Source organism: Lithobates pipiens, unplaced genomic scaffold (genome assembly GCF_037356315.1).
Source record: "Lithobates pipiens isolate NorthernLeopardFrog02 unplaced genomic scaffold, aLitPip1_a1.2 Scaffold_18, whole genome shotgun sequence".
Lineage (NCBI taxonomy): Eukaryota > Metazoa > Chordata > Amphibia > Anura > Ranidae > Lithobates > Lithobates pipiens.
Genome location: NW_027507758.1, coordinates 402,845,459 through 402,867,858, shown reverse-complemented (window position 1 = coordinate 402,867,858; position 22,400 = coordinate 402,845,459). Strand labels below are relative to the sequence as shown.

Here is a 22,400-nt window from a genome sequence, read left to right as displayed (position 1 = left end):
GGAGAAGCCTTCAGGACCTCAAGTTCTCTTCAGGCATCTCCCCCTCAGGCTCTGGGGATCATTATTCCAGAGACCTGTTCTGCCATCATTCAGGTCCTGCAGAAGGACTATATGAAGGTAAGTTTTATCCTTTAACATCACATTCTATGTATTTAATGATTGCTAATGTCTTGCATTTTTTCCTCATTCCCTAATTACCATCATTGCAATATGCTCTAATTCATATGCTCTGCCCCTTTGTCCTCATGCATATTTGCCTCACTAACTTCCCCACCATGCTCTTCTTGGCCCATAAAACTATAGTCTAGTCACTTACCAATGTCTTTTGTCAGCTCCATAGTATTGCTTTCCCCTAAACACCCCCTAAAATGTCTACAAATGTTATGTGTGTGCTTCAATTCATGCAGAGTGACTTTTTTTTTTTTGGTTGTGCCAAACTCATTAGGAACCCCCGTCCCCCCAACTGCCAGGTCAGCTGCTAGCAATCCTCTATCTGCTGACTTTACCAAACCCAATACACACTCTACCTACCTTTTTGATGGTCACATTTATGGACTAGTTCACCAAAGCATGTAGTGCAAGGGCCTGCCTCAATACTTTCAAATGCTATAATTTTTTTGTTTTTTTCCCCTATTATTATCTTGATATGTAATAGCAGAATGTGAAAATGTGCTTCCATTTTGTTTTATTTTTGGTATTATGACACTTCTTACCTGTCCGGTGGGCTGCCAATAGTGTAAGTAAGGAGGGGCTTCCCAAAGTATCACACATTATTTAGGCATTCAGCTCTCAATCAAGTGGAGAGGGTTACCCGTCCAAAACATACCCCGCCCTCATTTTTAGCAAGGGCCCATCAGATGGGGGGGGGGTGGGGGGGGGTGATGACTCTGATAAGGGGACCTTATACTTTAGGCTTTAAATACTCAGTTCCCAAAATGTTATACTGATCTTGGCCAAAAATGTTGGTGTCTAATCTGCTTGCAATGTTGATTTGCAAATTTTTGGTCTTGTTTCAATGTACATGTTTTGGGGCTGCAACCCCTTCATCTCAGCCACTTTTCACAAAACACATACATTGATCCCCCATGATGGGAGATAGCGCATGTTGACACACTGTGTGCATCTTCCAAATTTGGATTTTTGTAAAAGACAAAAGTTGTTGTTTAAAAGCAAAAAAATTAAACCCTAGCTAGTTTGGGGTGTTTAACACTCTCCCCAAAACATCAGTGATGTTCTTCATTTTATTTTTAACATCATTGATGTTTTTCTGTATATTTTCTAAATCCCGATTGCACCCCATTATCTCCCCAATCAGGATCTGGGCACTTTCACTGGTAAAATGTGATTCTTCTTCTACATCACCTACAAAACAAAGCAAAAAAACACACCATGTATTATAAATATGACGACATAAATTGATGAGCTTACCGGAAGCTGTGGTCTTTGACACTCACCTGTTGTGGTGACAATTTGTCCAACTTCAACGATCTCTCCTTCCCTCCTCCTCCTGCTCCTCTGCTTCTGGTGTTGGAATTTTGCCTTCTTTAGGAGGGGTGGGGTCCCTGGTGTCCTCAGACTTAGCGAGTATTCTCTCCCCTATGAGAATGAAAAAAAGGAATAATTAGCACACAGAGGGCAGAAATCGGAATATGAAGCATTGCTTGGAAGCGTTGTACAATTGTGTTTTTTGGCCGAGTTCAAAGGTGAGAACATTATTGTGGACACTTTGTTAAGCTGGAATACCTACCTGCAGAACGATGTTTCGAATGTTACGAATGAAACCATGAACTTGAAAGTGGCCATTTTAAACTGTACAACATGAAATCAAAGCACATGGCGCAGTATGCAAGCAAGAATAATCATATGAACACACGACAACTACTTACTTTTTTGAAGAACACGCTTGATCCTTCTGTACTGATCGTGCTCCCTCAGTTTCAGGTCTGACCAGCGTTTTCTCAGTTGATCCTTGGATCGGCGTACCCCAAAATTCTTCTGAAGACTCTTCACAACTTTAGTCATGATCTTATCCATTCTGATATTTGGGTAAGGTCCATACTTCCCATCATAGTCGGTCCTGTTCAATATGTCCACCATCTCCAACATCTCTACAAAAGACCTATTTGAGGCCTTAAATCTTCTCTTCCTGGATTGGGACGTTTCAGGCTCCGGGCTTTCCTCGCCCTCCTCCTCGTTAGTGGAACTCTGATTGCGCACCTGCGTTCTCTCCGCCATGTGCTCTCCCACTGCGCCGAAAGCGAAGGGGCGGGGAATAGTCTAGAAAGAGCGTCAGGGGTGGGCGGAGTTTAACGCATGCACACTGTATATTAAACGCAACACGCGCGTGTCGTCCGTACGATCTGTGAACAGAGTGAGGAGCTGACGCGACGATCGTGCAAACGAAGGTAAAATTTTGAACTTGGTACATCACTAGACTAGACTGCTTCTATCTAGGCCTATGTTGAGACAAGATTAGGAGGGTTTATCATGGCATTATTAGTATTTTAGGGTTTGTCTTGTGTTGCGTCTTGCAGACAAGATGGATCCCTTCAAAAACGCCAATTTTATGGGGCTATTCCTTGAAGTGTACAGGGAGCTGCCCTGCCTGTGGCAGATCAACAACCCATTTTATCATGACCGAAGAAAGAGGAAGGCAGCACTGGAGAAACTTCTTTCTTTGGTGCGGATCATGGTCCCCAGGGCAGACATGGCCTATGTGAAGTTGAAAATTGGTGCCATGAAGATTACATATCTCAGGGAGAGAAAGAAGCACCTGGAGTCCCTGAGATCAGGAGATCCAGATGCCATTTATTACCCCAGGATGGTTTACTTCGAGAGGCTGCATTTTCTGGTAGACCACGCCACCACTCGACCTTCTTCCTTCAAGGCTTCCTTCACCCCCAGCTGAGGCTTCCGATGTCCAATCTGGGCCTTCCAGGCAACAACATGTGGTGGGGCCCAGCTTGAGACAGGTATTGCATTGTTGACCATATTTCTTGTCGTACATTTAATGATGTTATCTTGATGTTATTATTGATCAGTAAGTTCTGATTTAACAAAGTGGTTTACATCTCAATAGACAGTAGTGACCAAAAATGATTGGTAAAAGAATGAAAAATGCTGGGCTCAGAATGATTCATTCAATTTGCAATAGTCATGAGCTCAAAATGGTGTGATTGATGAGCAAATGTCCCATTTTCATACACAGGAAGACCTAAGCCGGGGGGAGGCTGTGGCAAGTGGCAGCCAGGAGGTCGACCAACGCCCTCCTTCTCCTCCTCCTGCCACAACTACAGGAGCCCAGCCACAGCCTCGAAGGATGCCTGGCGGGAAGTGCCTAAGGAAGACGAGAAAGTGATGGCCTGGGTTCAGTCTGGTCTGACAGAAGATGCAGCCTCTTGAAGAACCACATCCTGGAGACATAGATGGCATCTGCTTTTCCTAGGACTTCTGGACCAGACTTCTCTCCCTGAGATATGTACTCCTCAGGCCACTAATTTTTCTTTTTCTAATTAGTTCATGTCTGCCCTGGGGGCCATAGGCTTCACCAAATTGACAAGTTTATCCAGCGCTGCCTTCCTCTTTTTAGTTGTTTGAGACCTAAATAAAGTTTTTTTTGGCTTGAATACTTGCATATGTGTTTTACTTCCAAAAGGACAGTTTATTTGTGAGCAGGCAGGTACATTTCAAAAATACAAAGTGAAATGAATAACAAGGGGCACCAACACTAAACAACCTCCTGTAGATTAAAAAAGAAAAAGAAAATACAAAAAAGATAATAATGTTGTTGTGGTAAGTTGACACACAAAACACACCCCAAAAAATGCAAAGATGAGCAAACTGTCAAAAAAGGAGATGTTTATGAAATTTTGATGGCTGAGGATTACTGAGTAGGATTACTGAGTATACATATAACTTATCGCGGCCATTCTTACATATTTTGTGTTTTTTGCACCTACACTGTATTTATGTATGAGGGTTTGGATTGTTGCTTGTAGGTTTTACCTGTAAAAACCCTTTCGCACTGTTTTGCACTTTATAGTACTTTTGGTGCACTTATGCACTTTATAAGTTTACAGTTTACATATATTTTTTCACACATCTGCTAAAGCTACAGTAGTAGTACTGAGACTAAGACCTGAAGTCTCCTTGCATATACAGTAGAATAGAACTGTGTATGAGGGAATACATTCCGTTTTTTTTAATCTATAGGAGGGTATGTCACGGTTTACTTTCTTCACTTTTATTTACCTGTTTTTTCTTCCCCCTTTTGGGCTATTACTCTACCCATAATAATTAGTATACACACGGCTGACAATGTGGTGTGCACACTAATTGACCTCAGTGTCTATAATAAGTATTTGTTAAATAGGATTTAGTCATTTGATAGAAGGAATAAGCAGTCTAGCACGGTTAGCGCCACTAGCCCTATATCAATATAACAAGTAGCTATAGAGCCACAGACTCCTTACAGAGGCTGAGGATTTCAGGGCGGCAGCAACCTAAATCCCCTTCCCTAAGCGCGGCCATTTATATATATAATTTTTATTGGAATGTCACACTGACATTTCATAAAGTTCAATTGGCCGCAGTGCTGTAAACGCAGTGCTGTAAGCACAATGGTGCATAGCACACCTCTCAACCCTGCACTTGGTACATAGCACATCTCTCAACCCTGCACTCGGTACATAGCGCACCTCTCAACTCTGCACTCAGTAAGTAGCACACCTCCTAACCCTGCAGTCGGTACATAGCGCACCTCTCAGACCAGCATTCGGTACATAGCGCACCTCTCAATCCTGCACTGGGTACATAGTGCACCTCTCAACTAGGGATGGGCCGAACAGACCCCTGTTTGGTTCACACCAGAACTTTCCGAACACTGCGAAAGTTCGGACCCGAATAAATTACCCCATTAAAGACAATGGGACCCGAACATCAAAAATCAAAAGTGCCCATTTTGAAGGCTTATATGCAAGTAATTGGACATACAATGGTTATAGGGGTCCGGGTCCTGCCCTGGGAGACATGTATCAATAAAAAAAAAGTTTGTGAAAAATGTATTTTTTAAATGAGCAGTGATTTTTTGATATTTAAAAAAAGCATACAAATGAAAAATTCCTTCCAATATAGTGCCTGGGGGTCCCCTTAGTCTACCTGTAAATTGAGAGATCTGTACCATGTCTAGAATCTGCTGCAGCAATGATTGCATTTATAAAGCCAAAAAATGAAATTTTCCTTGCAAGCTGCCTTTATTTTTCTATTTTTCAGCTGGGGAGCCAGGGTATATGATGAGGCCACAATGTATTGCACTGGGAACAAGATTAGAGATTTTTTGGATACATTCTGGTATCATTTTGACTTTGGATAGAAGTAACGGGTGTGTAAAAATTGGGCGTCGTGGTGTTTTCCCACCAAAACCCTATAGAGGTAATCTTGATAAAAGCAAGAATTGGCCTTGCTGTAAAAAATTGCAATGATATCCACCTGTCAAACAGGTGCAGAAAAATTACTCTCTGGTGTCAGGGGTGCCTTCCCACCGCAACCCTATAGAGGTGCTCTTGATGAAGGTAAAAAAAATTGCAATGATATGCACCTGTGAAGCAGGTGCTGAAAAATTGGTCTTTGAGTGTTGATTGTGTCCATGAAACCTAAACCAAAAAACATTCTTCCAGATGAAATGATTGAACACCCTCAAAGCTCTGCAGAGATTCCACATCCCAAAAAGACTTAATCAGTGACATTGGTATCAGGGGCATCATAGCTGATAATCCAGGACTGATTAATTAAAAAAAAGTCAAACAGTCCATGGAGTTTGTGGACATACGTGCGTGTTCTATGATCAGTAATGAAACCTCCTGCAGCACTGAATGCCCTTTCTGAAAGCACGCTGGATGCAGGGCAGCCCAACAACTCAATAGCATACTGGGCAACAGGGGTATTGCTAGGGGGTGGCTATTGGGGCTATAGCCCCAAATCTGGGGCCCATAGCCCTGAGTCTCTTGCTGCAGGGTCCCTGCCTAACCAGTGGGTAGTAGCTGCTGCGGCGAGTGGGCTGGCTGCATGAGAGAGGCGGAGGAGAGGGGAGAAGTGAGCGGGCGGACATGCAAAGATGACATCTCTCTCCGCCTGCTCTACATCAGTGCTCTTCACAGCAGGCTTCAATCTTAATAAATCTTCAATTTGGGAGCGAGGTGCAGCAAGCAGCAGAGAGATTACATCATCTTTCACTGCCCGCCACACATCAGCACTATTCTGCCCTCACAGCACAGTGGAGTGGAGGTCATGTGCTTCCTGTCATCTTGGAGCTCCACTTTGCAGCCAGACTCCCTTGCTTCATTGTCGAAGATGCGTCGGGAAGCAGTGAGATGACATCATCTCTCACTGCCCGCTCCAGATCACCGCTCTCCTGCTCCCACTAAATGACCAGTGCTGTCAGCCTGCCACCAATGCAGTGTCAATGCACATTTAGTAGCACTGGCTGGCATGGCAAGTGACAATCCACATCAGTTGGCAAGTGACAACCCACATCTCGTGGCCGGTGATGTGGCAAGCGACAATCTGAAAATGGTGGCAGGAGATGTGGCAATCTGCAAATGGAGCCGTGGCAGGAAACGTGGCAAGTGACAATCTGCAAATGGTGGTAGGTGACGTGGCAAGTGACAATCTGCAAATGGTGGCAAGAGATGTGGCAAGTGACAATCTGCAAATGGTGACTAATAGCACTGAACAGAGCACTGCTCTATCTGTCTCCATGCTGAAATCACACTGAAAATGTCTGCCATTGAAAGAATACTTTTATACTGTGGGGCAGGAATGAGCCATGATTGGATAAAATCATGATGACAGTGTCCAATCATGACTCTGACAGTGCTCTGTGCCCTGATTGGCTGAAGCTTTCATTGTTTCAGCCAATCAGGACTTGCAATGCACTGTTCAGAGCGGCAATGCTATTCGCAGAACATCCAAGCAATGAAAGTTCTGCCTGAACTTATGCTTCAGCCGAACCGTTCTCCCATCCCTACTCTCAACCCTGCACTCAGTACATAGCGTACATCTCAACACTGTGCTTGGTACGCAGCACACATCTCAACCCTGCAGTCTGTACGTAGTGCACCTCTCAACCCTGCACTCTATATGTATCAAAAATTTCCATAACAAGGCAGTGATGACGTGTACGGTGCCTATAATATTTTATCCTTATTTTATCCTTGTTTTATTTATCAGTCAGATCAATGAAATATGCTTTATGTTAATATTGTTAAAGTTGTTGTTAATATTTATTTTTGTAACATAATTCTGCATAAAACATTTAACAGTGTAATTTCATAAGATAATTTACAAGGGCATGTTTAGGGATGGAATTAGGGGCGGGGCAGGATAGGGATTGGGTGGGGTAACTGGTGGCGAGTAGCTCTTAAGGCCTGGCTAGTAGCTTAGGACTTGAAATTTGGAGCCCTGATCTAGATCAAATACAAATACAGTTTGCTTATCTAAGCAACCTAAGTTTGTATATGGAAGTGCAAAATGTAACCTGATTTAGGATACTGAAATTTATCTTTTGGCAAGCAACCAGCTGGAATCCCATTATAAGTACCAGGTACTTTTTTTTTTTTTTTTAACAGTTGGAATTTATTAAAATAGTAAAAAAAAGGACATAAAAGTGCCAAAAATTTCTACTTTATCATTTTGTGTCTTTTAGCTGTGGCATTTAGACAGTGAATGCTATTTGTTGGTCATGTCTAGGATATTATGCGCCTTATCTCAGCTGTTACAAGGGTTTTCTGTATCAGAAAGCAAATCGAAAGTATTAGCTTCACATAAATCACTTCTGTAAATGAATTGATATTTTCTTTTCCCCAAGCAATTCGTGTACTTTCAAATACATAAGAGACGTGTCTTTTGTTTGTTGGTGGCCTCCTTGTATAATACTAATGCACTGCATTAGAAGATTCCAAGGGAATGAACAATGTCCCCTGGAGCCTGGGTAGCTTGTAAAGAGAGAGGATCTGTGTATCAGCTGGACTCCTTTTACCTGCAAAGAAACATACATTCACAAGAGCTTGTTCAGAAATAAATTTAGAGAGTCATATTCCCTAACACATATTACCCTGCTCTTCTTGATGGGATTAAAGGTCTGACTGTGCCATGTAAAGAATAAACAGTAATGTTCAATCAATAGCCTGTATGATTTAGTTCAACCATTTTGTTTACTAGCAGTGAAATGTTTATTTCTTATCCTTTTGTATATCAGTTGTGGATTTATAACTCCAAGTAAGAGTTATTTTCAACTATAAAGTGCACTACTCGAAAGAGTTTGCGTGAATGCATTTTTTACATTATATATATTTTGTACAATTATGTGTGAGTTGATATTTTTTCAGAGATATTAAAGAGGGACCTTAAATGGAAAGGATAATACAATTGTCAGGGTTGGAGCAAGTACATTTTACCATGTTAATACCAATCTCCAGCTTGAGACATTTTTGCTTGGACATCACCAACAAACAAACAAATAAAAGATTTCCCAGCACACTTACCAGACAGCAAAAACAGTCAAATTGACCCTGTCTGACAGTTTAATAAAAAAACTGAGGGTTTTGTTTGCGCACGATTGCAAATGCATGCGTAAGATGCAGTGCCCATGCCAAGGGACCTCTGTATATACTGTGGTCTTAACCCTAAATTTCCAGAGCCTCCATAGGGAGCACCTATAAGAATGGATAGATTAACCACTTCAGTACCGGGCACTTAAACACCTTCCTGCCCAGACCAATTTTGAGCTTTCAGTGCTGTCGCACTTTGAATGACAATTGCGCGGTCATGCTACACTGTACCCAAATTAATTTCATTTTTTTTCCCATAAATAGAGCTTTATTTTGGTGGTATTTGATCACCTCTATGGTTTTTATTTTTTGCTAAACAAATAAAAAAAGACCGAAAATTAAAAAAAAAAAACGTTTTTCTTTGTTTCAGTTTCAAAACTTTGTAAATAAGTAAGTTTTCTCCTTCACTGATGGGCACTGATGGGGCTGCACTGATGGGCACTGATAAGGCGGCACTTATGGGCACTGATGAGGTGGCACCAATGAAGTGGCACTGATGAGGTGGAATTGATGGGCACCGATATGTGGCACTGATAGGCAGCCCTGATGGGCACTGATAGGTGGCACTGATGAGCGACACAGATGGGCACTGATAGATGGCACGGATTGGCATGGATAGGCGGCGTGGATGGGCATGGATAGGTGGCACGGATGAGCATGGATAGGCACTGATAGGCGGCATGGCCTCAACATGGGGGGTGGGTGCTTTGGGGCAGGGGGGGCTCTGTACCCCCCACCCCAAAGCACCTTGCCCCCATGCTCTTCCCAACAACCCTTGCCAGGTGGTTGTAGGGGTCTGCGGGAAGGGGGCTTATAGGAATATGGAACCCCTTTAACAAGGGGGCCCCCATATCCTGGCCTCCCCCCCATGTGAATGACTATGGGGTACATTGAACCCTTACAGTAGACAGTTTTTGACAAGTCTTTTATTAAAAATATCTACTTCTTTCTCACTTCTTCCTCCATCTTCTCCCGCATCTTCCTGCTATGGGCTTCTCCTTCTCCGGCTTCTTCTTCCGCTCTTCTTCTTTCTCCAGTCTTCTTTGTCCGGTGTTCTTCTTCCTCTGCTGCCTCCGACCCTCCTCTAAAGTTGCGTCCCGCTGATCTATCCGTGCCGATGTCAAGCATGTCTTAGATAACGATGGAGGTGTGACCATCGGATGACGTCATCCGGAGGCCTGTGACGTCCCCGCCCGGGACATGATTTGTCTGTAATCAGCGGGACACAGCATTGGAGGAGGGTTGTCGATGGGAACGGCAGCAGAGGAAGAAGAACACCGGACAAAAAGACAGGAGAAAGAAGAAGAGCAGAAGAGGAAGCGGGAGAAGGAGAAGCCCGGAGAAGATGAAGGAAGAAGCAAAGAAAAAAAAGATATTTTTAACAAAAGACTTGTCAAAAACTGTCCACTGTATTTTTTCACACTACACTACTTTTTGAAAAAACAGGAAAAATTCTTAACTTTGTTCTTTGCATTTTATAAAACGTAAAAAAAAAAATTATTAATGTGCTTAAAAAATAAATAAAAAACATTTGGAGAAAAAAAATTGTTTTACTCACCTCTAAATGCCTGTTGCTAGGGGGTCCCTCGTAGTCTGCCTCCTTCGGTGCCTGGGCTCCTGACGTCACTTCCCTCGGCGCAGGAAGGGAGATCGCCTCTCCCCCCTCCTTCTTGTCAATCATCTGGGACACGTGACAGGTCCCAGATGACTCTGCGGCCAGTCACGGTGCGCGGCGTGGCTCTCGCATACACAGTGCGTGCCCGGCTGTGAAGCCACGGCCGGGCGCCCACAATTAAAATGGCGGCACCGCCAAGCAGAAGGGGAGACGAGTGGGGCTTCGATCCCCCGCATCACTGGACCCTGGGACAGGTAAATGTCAGATTATTATATATATATAAAAGTCAGCAGCTGCAGTATTTGTAGCTGCTGACTTTTAATTTTTTATTTTTTTTAAGCGGAACACTTCTTGAAGGACTTTGTCGGGTATGGAGCCTTAATTCATACAAACGACAAGCCAAACCTTTTCTACGCTGTACTGAAGAATGCATGGAATAGCAGATATAAGACAAAAAAACCTGACCTGGATAACTCTATTCAACCTTCAAGTGAAGCTCCACAACTATTTATCTGCCATTTTACCACTGGCTTAAAAAGGTCCTATGCTACTCAACAATCGTACATCCTTCTGAGTGCTCTCTGCATGGTTTCTATGTTTTCAAGTTGAGAACAAAGCAAAACTGAAAATGACTATCACTTTTTTAAACCTTCTAAAGAAAGTCCTCCATGCAGAGTAAAGAGTTAATACTTATCACTGAAACTTGCTGCCTGCAGGAGCTCCTATGCCTGAAACATGTTCTGCATTGGGCACACTTTTAGGTGTGTCAGATGCCTGTTCCATCTCTACACTCAATGGTTCCTTCCTCTGACCCTTATATTATTACTGTGTTCTCTGGTGTATAATCATTTTATGGAGAGGGTAAGAGTGTCAGTAAAGAAGTTGTCTGGAACATTTGTGGAAAATGTTTGAAGTGCAGAATAGCCAGGCAAACCCATTCAGGCAGTGAGTGCATGCTTAGAAGACAAATTACGTACTCTTGTTTGATCCAAGGTGTGCAGGTGAAGCATGATCATACTGCAGTACTGAACAATTTCCACAGATGCCACAGGTTGTAGGTTCTTCATTATAATCAGTGTTACATTTATTTTACTGGTATTACATCTACTTTACCTACAGCCTATCTATAACAAGTTACCCTTCAATCCTTCCACCTTGCCATCCAAGAAGCACCTCTCCTGACAAAATTTGATGTTTTCTGACCAGTCAAATATCATCATGGGTCCTACATCTTATGTATCAGCTGGGAGCAGTGGGCAGTCGTTACTGCAGTACTGAGAATCACTCATGTAATAATGTGTGAGCAACGTTCTGTGTTGCAATACTTTGAACACAGGCCTACTTAGTGTGTCTATGACATCATGGGCTTACAGGAAGCTGGTATGATGCTAAATGTCATTAAACTTAGAAGAGGAGGGCCTTTGACTGGAGGAGAGATCTTTCTTTGCAGGACTGTACTAAAATGAAAGTGACTTGTCCAGTAAAAGCTCTTTTTTTTTTCTTTAAAGAAGACGTACAACCAAAGCTTGTTTGGCTGTACTTCTCCTGTGGATCACAGGAGTGCAGTTCGTCCTGCACTCCTCAGATGCGTTTTCTGCCAACAGCCAGTCCAAGCTGGAGAAAGATGATGACCACATGGTCAGGATCCACCCGAGTGCCTGAGCCAGCTGTTCCCACCTCCTCCACAGCTCAGCACTCCAATGAGTGGGGGGGGGGGGGGGGCAGAGCAGAGAGCTGGTGACTAACTGTCTGTAGCTCCCTGCTCAAGGAGCACTGAGATCCGAGTGATCAGCGGTATTTAATTGCTTGGTTATTATAAGGGCAAAACATTTTAAGGCTTAGCAAATGCATGTTCATTCTCTTATTCATAGCTAGAGTTCTGCTTTAAATAATATTATTAGTGGAGGTAGTGGTGGCGGGAATTTAGAATGTTGCTTGAAATACAGTATTTCTCAAACAAAAGAGAAAATTGCTTTAGATTGGGACTACTTTTTTAAAGGTACTGCACTAAAATACAGGTTTAAATGTTATAAATTAATGTTATAATGTTAGCCACGTAAGCCACACACTAACTAAAGAATGTTAAACATTTAGGAACAGATTTTCAAATAGAAATGTGGACATCTTCGTAAAAATCATAAATGCTATATGCTATATCTATAGCTATATCTATATAACTATATGTGTGTGTGTACAGGCCTCACCATGGTCAACCAAAAAAGTTGAGTGCACCTGCTCAGCGTCATATGCAGAGGTTGTCTTTGGGAAATAGATATATGAGTGTTGCCAGCATTTATGCAGAGGTTGAAGGGGTGGGGGATCAGCCTGTCATTGCTCAGACCATATGCCGCACGCTGCATCAAATTGGTCTGCATGGACGAATAATCTTCTTTTTTTTTGTTGCGTGCTAGTCATATCAAAAATGAAGAAGTGACTCAACATATAAAAATTCTCATATGACAAAATACAACTTTGGAAATCATGTAATGTGTTGAATTGTTTTGTAATGTATTCTTTTGTTTTCGAGCATGAAATTTTTTTTCAGGTAAAAACTCTACTAATTAAATGAAAATTGGACTTTGTGTTCACTTACAATAAAAATTTTCTAGCCTGTACCTTCAGTTTTTGTCATTTGAAAAGTCAGAATCGGCTGTTGAAAGCACTATACTAATGAATAGATAATCATTTGTCGTACAATTTTTTTTTTTTCTGATATTCTTATTGCCTTTAGACTAGCAGATTTAGATAGCTATGACCAACAAATTAAAGATACATTCCATCTAACACTGTTTAAGCAGTTATATCAAAAAGTTTTTTTCTTTTTCGTATAAAGATTTTACATATGTAGCACCACGCCCGAAGGAGCCACTTGAATATGTTTGGTTCTGTACTCTGCCTCTCAACCCCAAGAACAGTCCCCGCCCCTCTGGCACACCTAGTAAACAGTGTAAATGCAAGCATGGTAATAAATATACACAAACTGTGGTGAACCAGAAAGTGGGTTTACGGGGACACTTTCCACAATCAACAAACAATAATAGGGTAACCCAGTAGTCAAAAGTGGAAAAAAAAAAAAAGATTTATAACAGTATTGCACAGGGCTACATGCAAAGTTCAAATAACACAGTTAAGACAGCTTAAATTACTCTAGTATGGCCTATGTGCTCAGGCACGGAGTGAAACATAACTGGCTTGATAACAGTCAGTCTGTTTCCCTAAAATCCTGAAACCACAGGCCCAGTAATGCAACAGGCAATATTTTAAATGATCAACTTTAGGGTTTACAGTACATTAGAGTTCTTCCTTAGTGAGTAGAACTATGACCACTAAATTACTGCTAACTGACGAAGAAACAGGAAAGTCCTCACTATGGAGATATCCGGTATCTTCGGCTTGCTTGGTGTTGGTGCACTTGGTGTCCTATTTGGCAGGATGCGAAAAGTGTATTTAAAGGTATCCTGGGAGACAAAAGTGATGTGCAGTATGCTGGCAGTATCCTGGCAAGCAAGATGGATACTATGACTGTTCAGTGGGGTGTAAGTATTTTTACAGGTGTAGGCACAGGTAAGACAACATTGTTTGCCTGCAGTGTCTTTAAGGTGGGCAAGTGTCTGCTCACCAATCCTGCGACCAAGACCCAAGGGAGATGTCCTGGCAGACAGCTTCTTCAAGTGGCCGACTGCCTACCTTGCAACCGGAACGCCTCACTCCTCAGGAACACCTAGAGATGCATCTGGGGTCCCTCTCTGGTGGAATGTCCGCAACCAACCAACTCTTGGAGCTGTGGCAGGACCGTAACACTGACACCTGGAGCTGTGGCAGAATGGTCATCCTGATGGATAGCAGCAGCTCCCTGGTCACATCCGTCTTCCCTTCTCCCTTTGTGGTCTCTCCTGTCCCGTGGTGAGATCCCCAGCTCCCAGGTAGCCTCTCGTCCTCTCCTCCCCGGTAGGCTGGCTGGGATGTGTAGTTTCTACCCCCAGGGATTGCTATGGGGCCACTGGTGATGGGGACTACATGTCCCAAGATGCTTTGCTGCTGCTTGAGTCTTGCTGATTGTCTCTCCTAAGAATTTCAGAGCATATTGGTTCTGAAAGTAGATATTTAATTAGTCACACCTCTTTACACAAATATGTTCATTGTATACAACATCTCTGTGAAAATGTTGTCATTTCAACATTTGGCTGGTAGATTGCCATCTTTATAGCAATACAACGCTAATGAGGTTAAGCATGCTTGGTTTAGCTGTTAAAGTGTTAACTTTGGCTCCTGCCAATGAGAAGTGTTGGCTCCTGCCAATGAGAAAGCAGGGGAGGGAGCAGGGCAGAGCATCTGTGTCCCTGTGTGAATGCTGCTCGCATACAGTGAGAGAAGGAGAGGGAGGGGGAGAGGTCCCCTGCAGCTGCTGACAGCATATTGAGCCTGCCTGTGTAGATTCCGGCAACGGCCGGCGGAAGGTGTGGGGCCACGGATGGCAGAGCAGCACCCACTACACATAAATAAATAAAAGATGATCATTGTAAGCATCCATGCCAGCCTTGTCTATTAAAGTAAGTTGAAAAATAACAGACTTACTGGCAGGATCACTAGGCGAAAAAAAAGGGCAAAAAAGCCTAGAAAACGAAAACGAATGCAGCCATCACATATAAGAATGGAGAGCTGCATTTTAAAAAAAAAATGTTTTTGGGTTGAATAGCACTTTAAACGGTTCATTTTACACAATAAACATTGGCATCACATACACAAACAAAGCTAGGTGTTCAGGTAAAAATTTGTAATGTGTTAAGTTGTGATTGTTGTTGAGAAACTAGCATGGCATAAATAAATTGAGTGTACAGTAATCTATTGCAATGGCTTCTCTTTGCTGAATGTCATTGTCAATAATAAAATAAATCCGCTAGCAAGAATCCTCTAAGGACTCGCTGTAGAGATACAGCAGATTTTTTTATTCAGCAGTCCACATATTTAGACAGAGAAAGGGAATAACATTTTACCAGCTAAACCAAGCATGCTTAACCTCATTAGCGTTGTATTGCTACAAAGATGGCACTCTAACAGCCAAGTGTTGAAATGACAACATTTTCACAGAGATGTTGTATACAATGAACATATTTTGTGTAAAGAGGTGTGACTAATTAAATTTCTCCTTTCAGAACCAATATGTTCTGAAATTCTTCCTGCGGCATGCCTTTCTCTGTCTACAAGACAAAAAGGAGAAAGATAATTACACAGAAATTACAATTACCAAAAACAAGCTACAGTCTAAAGACATTTGCATAAAATCAAACATTCTTCTAAAATAAAGGTATTTCTATTGATGCATAATATTGTGAAGTACAATTAAGCTTGAAACTCAGAAAAGTATTATACTGCAATAAAATCCCCACTTTTTCTATGTTTAGTAACTAGTATGCTGGCAAACCTGTTGAACTGTATTTTTCTTGGAGGGTAAGTGCACTTGATGGGTCCCGATGACAAGCCGCATACTTAGCTATGCACGCTCCACTGAGATCTTCACTGTGTAGCCTGCTTGGTACTGCACAGCTTTGTTTTAATTATAAATAAAAATCTTTGCTGTTTTCTCCTTCACCTCCTGAACAAGTACACTATGTTCTTCATTCATTGTTCTCTTGCAGATTGAAGATTGTGACACATTTTCTAGAAGTGGCTGTGCTGAGTCAGGCGAGGAAACACAGAAAGGATTCAGTGGTAAGATATTGACAGCCAATAAAAATATATTAAAATACTAAACACACAGTATATATATTTTGTTGTTTACTTGGACTTTTTTTTTTTTTTTTTAAAGTACGGGCAAGGTAAGTTCCTTCCATCATCCTGCCCTTAGTGACATATTACTATGTCTGAAAAACATTTAGTTGCTCTTGTTTTATGATGTAGAAATTAATTTCCTAAATTAATATTTGGAGTTATTTCAAGTCATACAGGTTAAAGCGCTTGCTAACCTAAAAAAAAAAAAAAAAAAAAAAAAAGGATCCTGTTCCATTAAAGCAAAAATAACATCACAGTGCTTGTGCTGTGTAATTTGCCCCCCTGTATAACCTAAAATACCTGGCTGATCCTGCCTGGCTATGCCCTCTCCCCTGGAAACTGACCACAGTTTATCAGGACTGCTGAGCCCTGACATCGTGGTCACGTACCTCCTTCATCCTCGGCTCTCCTCTCCTCTCTCCCTCGTCATCTTCCCCCTCTCCTCCCTGCCTGTTAGCTTCGTCCACTCCCCAGCCCTCCCTTCGTGCTGCTATCATAACTACAGTATAACCATACAATCGCCTCTGTAAAATAAAATGATGTGTCCCTGGGTCTGTGTTATATAAAAAAGATGCAGATTTCTACCTTATATGAGGGCGTTTCCTGGCAATCACGTGATCGCTCGGTTCTCTCTCCTCTCCTTTGAATATCCACTCCATAATTCTCCTTAATTCAATTAACTTTGCACACGCATGAACATACACATAAACTGGCCACACATTAGAAACATTTTTAACAGCGTTCATATGAAAATTTGTAGGAATATTCATACATAAATTCTCAGTACATTTAATTAAATTGATGAATTTTCTCAAAAATGAACATTGATTTCACCTCTGAAAAACTCTATTGGTGTATAGCTAGCTTTGGCTAAGCACATTTTTTAATGTCTAAAAAAACAAGACTGGTCAGAGGCTGGCATTATTCTTAGAAGGAAAATTCCATGCAACAATTTCTGTTAATAAACCTACATACCAAATACAATAAAAAATAAAATGCATGCAGCACATGTAACTTATACGTTTATATGATAAAACCTTTAGGCTGGGATCACGCGAAGTGTTAATTCCCAAGCTTATTAATGTGTGTTGTGTTAATGAGCTGTCAACATATCCCAGCACCATCAAAACTGAACCTGCACCTTTTTTTAATGGCACAAAGTGCATGGCATTGTATTGTGCTTTGCTGTGCATTGTGGCTCCCTGCAGGGATAAAATGAATGAAATCACAATGTGCAAAAATGCGGTACCACCGCACAAGTGTGACCCTAGCCTTCATGCTTGGAAAACATAATTTTCTATTATAAAAAATACCACATAATTAAAACAGCATTAGTTATATTTTAGCGAGCTGATCCTTTATATTTGCTCAGTTTAGACATTTTGAAGAGCTCTCATGCTATGGGTTTTAAGTTCTAGAGGCTGGGGACCTTTTAGAGTGGTTGCAAACCTTTTTTTTCAGAAAATAATATGGTTTCGAACAGAGCGCCCTTGATTCTCCTCTTCTGGGGTCCCCCACCGGCAATCTTGGCTCTTCCTTCTCTTCAAATGCCCCATTAGCAAGCCACTTGTGATGCAGGTACTTGTGCGGATTCGATCGTGAGCCAGGCTGTGTGCACTCATATCAGTAAACTATAACTTAAAGTGAGTGCTAGGTGTTATAAAAAAAAACCATTTCAAACTGAAATAAATATAACCAATTGAAATTAAAATGATACCTTCACAATATAAGTGAATGGATGCGCATCTAGGATGAGCATCCAACAACGTGATTCTAAATGCAACTAATATATCACAATGATAATCACAATGTGCAAAAATGCGGTACCACCGCACAAGTGTGACCCTAGCCTTCATGCTTGGAAAACATAATTTTCTATTATAAAAAATACCACATAATTAAAACAGCATTAGTTATATTTTAGCGAGCTGATCCTTTATATTTGCTCAGTTTAGACATTTTGAAGAGCTCTCATGCTATGGGTTTTAAGTTCTAGAGGCTGGGGACCTTTTAGAGTGGTTGCAAACCTTTTTTTTCAGAAAATAATATGGTTTCGAACAGAGCGCCCTTGATTCTCCTCTTCTGGGGTCCCCCACCGGCAATCTTGGCTCTTCCTTCTCTTCAAATGCCCCATTAGCAAGCCACTTGTGATGCAGGTACTTGTGCGGATTCGATAGTGAGCCAGGCTGTGTGCACTCATATCAGTAAACTATAACTTAAAGTGAGTGCTAGGTGTTATAAAAAAAAAAACATTTCAAACTGAAATAAATATAACCAATTGAAATTAAAATGATACCTTCACAATATAAGTGAATGGATGCGCATCTAGGATGAGCATCCAACAACGTGATTCTAAATGCAACTAATATAAATTACAGAGCATATGCTATAATAATGCCCTCAGTTAAAGTGCAAAATATAAAGTGCATGATATAAAAAAAAAGTCAATGAAAAGTGCCAAAAGTCCATGTGCATGGGAAGGGCTTATTACAAAGTGTTCCACACACTCCGTGCATAAGAGGCTGCCTGCCTCCAGTCAGTGCTCCATGTGTGCACACACCTCATACCATCATGCTTTTATTATGCCTCACCAGATCATTGGACCCTCCATGTAATGGGTCTAATAGTGCTTATTGGGAGTCTTATGCCTTGTACACACGGTCGAACATTCCGCCAACAAATTCCATCTGATTTTTTCTGACGGATTTTGTCCTAAACTGGTGTTGCATAAACACGGTCGGACAAAGCTGTCAGAAAATCCAATTGTTCAGAACGTGATGATGTCGTTCATTACGACTGGACTACATTGAGGCTAGTAGCCAATAACTTTGGTCTCGTAATTTGATCTGCACACTTTGTCCGATCAAAATTCTCTACAAATGATCAGAAAAATCCGATCTGATTTTTTTTGTTGGAAAATTTGAGATCCTGCTTTCAAATTTTTTCCGTTGGAATTTCCGACGGAAAAAGGCAGATAGAGCCCACACACGATCGGATTTTCCATCAATATAATCCGATCTGACCTTCTCCATCAGAATGTCCGACCGTGTGTACAAGGCTTGAGAGTTTATAGGATATAATCGGAGCAATTGGGGTAAGGAGTTCTATAGGATTGGAGAGACTCAGCAAAAGCCCTGATGGCGAGCATAGGAGGAGGTGATGAGGGAGCTAGAGAGCAGGAGGTCTTGAGAAGAACAAAGAGAATGATTAGGTTGGTATTAGGTCTGTGATGTAGCTGGAGGCAAAGTTGTGGATGGCTTTGTAAGTAGTTGTTAGTATTTTGAATTAAATTTGTTAGGTGAGAGGAAGACAGTGGAGGGATTGGCAGAGAAGAGTAGCAGACACAGAGTGGTTGCTAAGGTGGATGAGTCAGGCAGCAATATTCATGATGGCGGGATAGACTATGTAGAGGTAAGCCAATGAGGAAGGAGTTGCAGTAGTCGAGACGAGAGATGACCAAGGAGTGAATTAAGAGCTTAGATAGAAAGGGGCGTATTATGGAGATGTTGCGGAGGTTAAGGCAGCAAGATTTGGACAGTGATTGGACTTGAGGCTTAAAGGAGAGTTCATAGTTCAGGACTGCACCTAGGACCTTGGAATGTGGGGATGGGCTGATAATTGTGCCATTGATTTTGACAGAGAGATCAGAGGATGAGGCATATGGGGGAGAAAAAATTATAAGTTTGGTTTTGGATAGATTAAGTTTGAGGAGGTGGTGTGACATCCAGACTGATATCTGATAGTAAATTGGTAATACGTGAGGAGACTAAAGGAGTGAGCTGAGGGATAGAGAAATAGATATGTGTGTCGTCAGCATAGAGGTGGTATTGGGAGACATGGGAGGCTATCAGCTGACCCAGGAGGAGATGTAGATTGAAAATAGGAGAGGTCCAAGAACAGAACCTTGGGGGATCCCAACAGAAAGGAAGAGGAGAGAAGGAAGTAGAATTGTAACGCTGAAGGTGCGACTGAATAAGCAGGAAGAGAACCAGCGAAGAGTACAGTCACGGAGACCAAAGGTTTTTTGAGGAGAAGGGCATGGTCACCCATATCAAAGACAGCAGAGAGGTCCAGGAGTAGGAGTAGTGTCCATTGATTTTGGCCGTTAGTAGATTGTTTGTTAGTTTTAGGAGAGCAGTTTCTGTGGAGTGTTAAGGATGAAATCCAGACTGAAGGGGATCAAGAAGGCTATTATCAGCAAGGTGGTTGCTCAGTCGGTTGTAGACCAGACATTCAAGGAGTTTGGATAAGAAGGGGAGCAAGGAGATGGGGCTTAGTTTGTTAAGATTGGATGGGTCCAATGAGGGTTTTTTAAGTATGGGGCTGACAAGTGCATGTTTTAGAGAGTTGGGGAAGATGCCAGAAGAGAGGGAGAGATTGAAGATGTGAGTTAGAGAGTGTAGAATAGAGCCAGAGGGTGAGCGTAGCATTTGCAAGGGAACAGAATCCAGAGGGAAGTGGGAGGAGCAACAAGAGTGATACAAATAGGATTAAAATCTTTAGGGGAACATACGTTAGTGTATGTTTCTGGTAGATTTTGTGTGCATCCGTAGACACACAAATTGTAGCTCAGCCCTGCCCCTTGCTCCCTCCTCACAGGCTTTCACTTACAGCAACAGAAGCCAATGGCTCCCCCTGCTGCCAAATTTCCTGTGAGAAGAGAGAGAGAGAGGGGAGAAGAGCTGCTGCAAGATCAGGCTCAGTGTTCAAGTAAGAGCTGGAGGGAGCAGCTTTTGAAGGGTTTTTTTTTTTTATCTTAATGCAGAGAAAGCCTTTTGCCTTTATAATCACTTTATTGATAGCCTAAAATGATATAAGTTCATAAATAAGTATTATTTAATACAAATAAAAAATTGGCTAAGTAGATAAACTCTTACAGGGAATATTGTTTAATCTGTCACCGTAATTTATCATCATCAGTTCTTCATGTGTAGTTCAATGACATACTTCAAGGTAAAGGCTGGTCACAGTTATTGGATTTTCACCATTTAGTAAAAATGTGCTAAATCAGACATGTGAAGAAAAATGTAGGTCAAATGCAAATGGTGTGCAGCGCAAAGCAAACATTTGTTCAGCCGCAGTCAGAGGCACTAAGAGCGGCTCTTCTGGGTTTTAGTAAGCCAGCACCCTTCTTCAACAATTAATCATTTCAACACCTCCTAATTGTGTGAGGGACAGAGCCACAGCCTGCTTGGTTTTGTAATAATAAGTTGTAACACTATCTTCATATACAGTTTTTCGTGGTTAAAACTGTAATGCAGTTGTATATGTTTTATTATTATTATTATTGTTGTTGTTCTCGGTATTGTATATTTTTGGCAGAATTACTTGTGTTTCAAATGTGTTTTTATTTGTTAGGAGATTTGTTATCACTTTTTTAAGCATGTATGTGTGTATTTATTAAAGGAGATTTGGGGGAAATATGGGTGCTGCTATTACTAAACTTTCTCTTTGTAAAGGTAGCTGTTGGACTTTTACAAAGATCCAGTACTTTTGACCAGGAACAAGTTTGCAAATTAAGTGGTCTGATTTTAATATGACTTCACTAGTTGTATGTTTGTTTCAGGTTATTCACTTTTAAAATATTGAACCAAAGGTAGCCAGGAAGCTAGCATTTTCAGAAGGATCATTAACAGCTCCCATATTTTGGTTAGTATAGATTGCCTTGTTTAAGAGAAATCACTTTTTACAAAATATTTAGTAAACCTCACTTTCAAGTTTAACAATCAAAGCATAAGTATGACAGATAAACATATCTGAACCTGTATGTATTTATAATATTTGAATAAGTTGGTTTTATTTTCTTCCATTTTGTACATTGGCATTTGTATATAAGCTGCAAGGGGTTCTTATGGTGAGAAAAAAAAATTCAATGCTGCACAATAATGGTCAAAAAATAGGAGGTCCAGTGTGGGTGAAAAAAATAAATAAAAGTCAGCAGCTGTAAATACTGTAAATGCTGACTTTTATTATTTGAGCACTTATCTGTCCAGGGAGCCCACAATGTTGGCATCCCAGCCAATCTTTGGATTGACTTCTAGGTGCTGCCGCTCAGTGACAAGGCGTCCATAAGGGCGCATGGACGCTGACCCCTTTATCCAGCCACCCCCTCTATCATCAATAAATAGAGTCATGAGTTGCATGAATCTATCCATGGCCACCGCTGCCACCCCCGATTCAGGTGTTCGGCCCCTCTTTGGGCACTGGGCGCCTGAATTACAGCAGTGGGGGGTGTTTTTGAAGCACTTGATTAGAACCATAGGCTCTAATAGGTGTCAAAAAAAGGTAAACAGTGAGCGCCATGCTTGGCACTCGCAGTTCACCCAGCTGTGTTAGAAAAACAAATGAATATTCCCCTTCCTAACTCCTCCAATCAGGTGCTCGGATCAATTAACCGTCACCTGATTGGC

General features: G+C 41.6%; 1 long non-coding RNA gene across 2 annotated transcripts in view; it reads left to right on the top strand.

Moving 5' to 3' along the window:
• LOC143988382 (uncharacterized) overlaps positions 1 to 22,400 on the top strand; it is a 949,733-nt gene that overhangs the window by 870,695 nt on the left and 56,638 nt on the right. For both annotated transcript variants that reach the window (XR_013276841.1, XR_013276842.1), the window contains exon 5: positions 15,858 to 15,930. This is a non-coding gene — a long non-coding RNA (uncharacterized LOC143988382). The remainder of the gene's footprint in view (positions 1 to 15,857; positions 15,931 to 22,400) is intronic.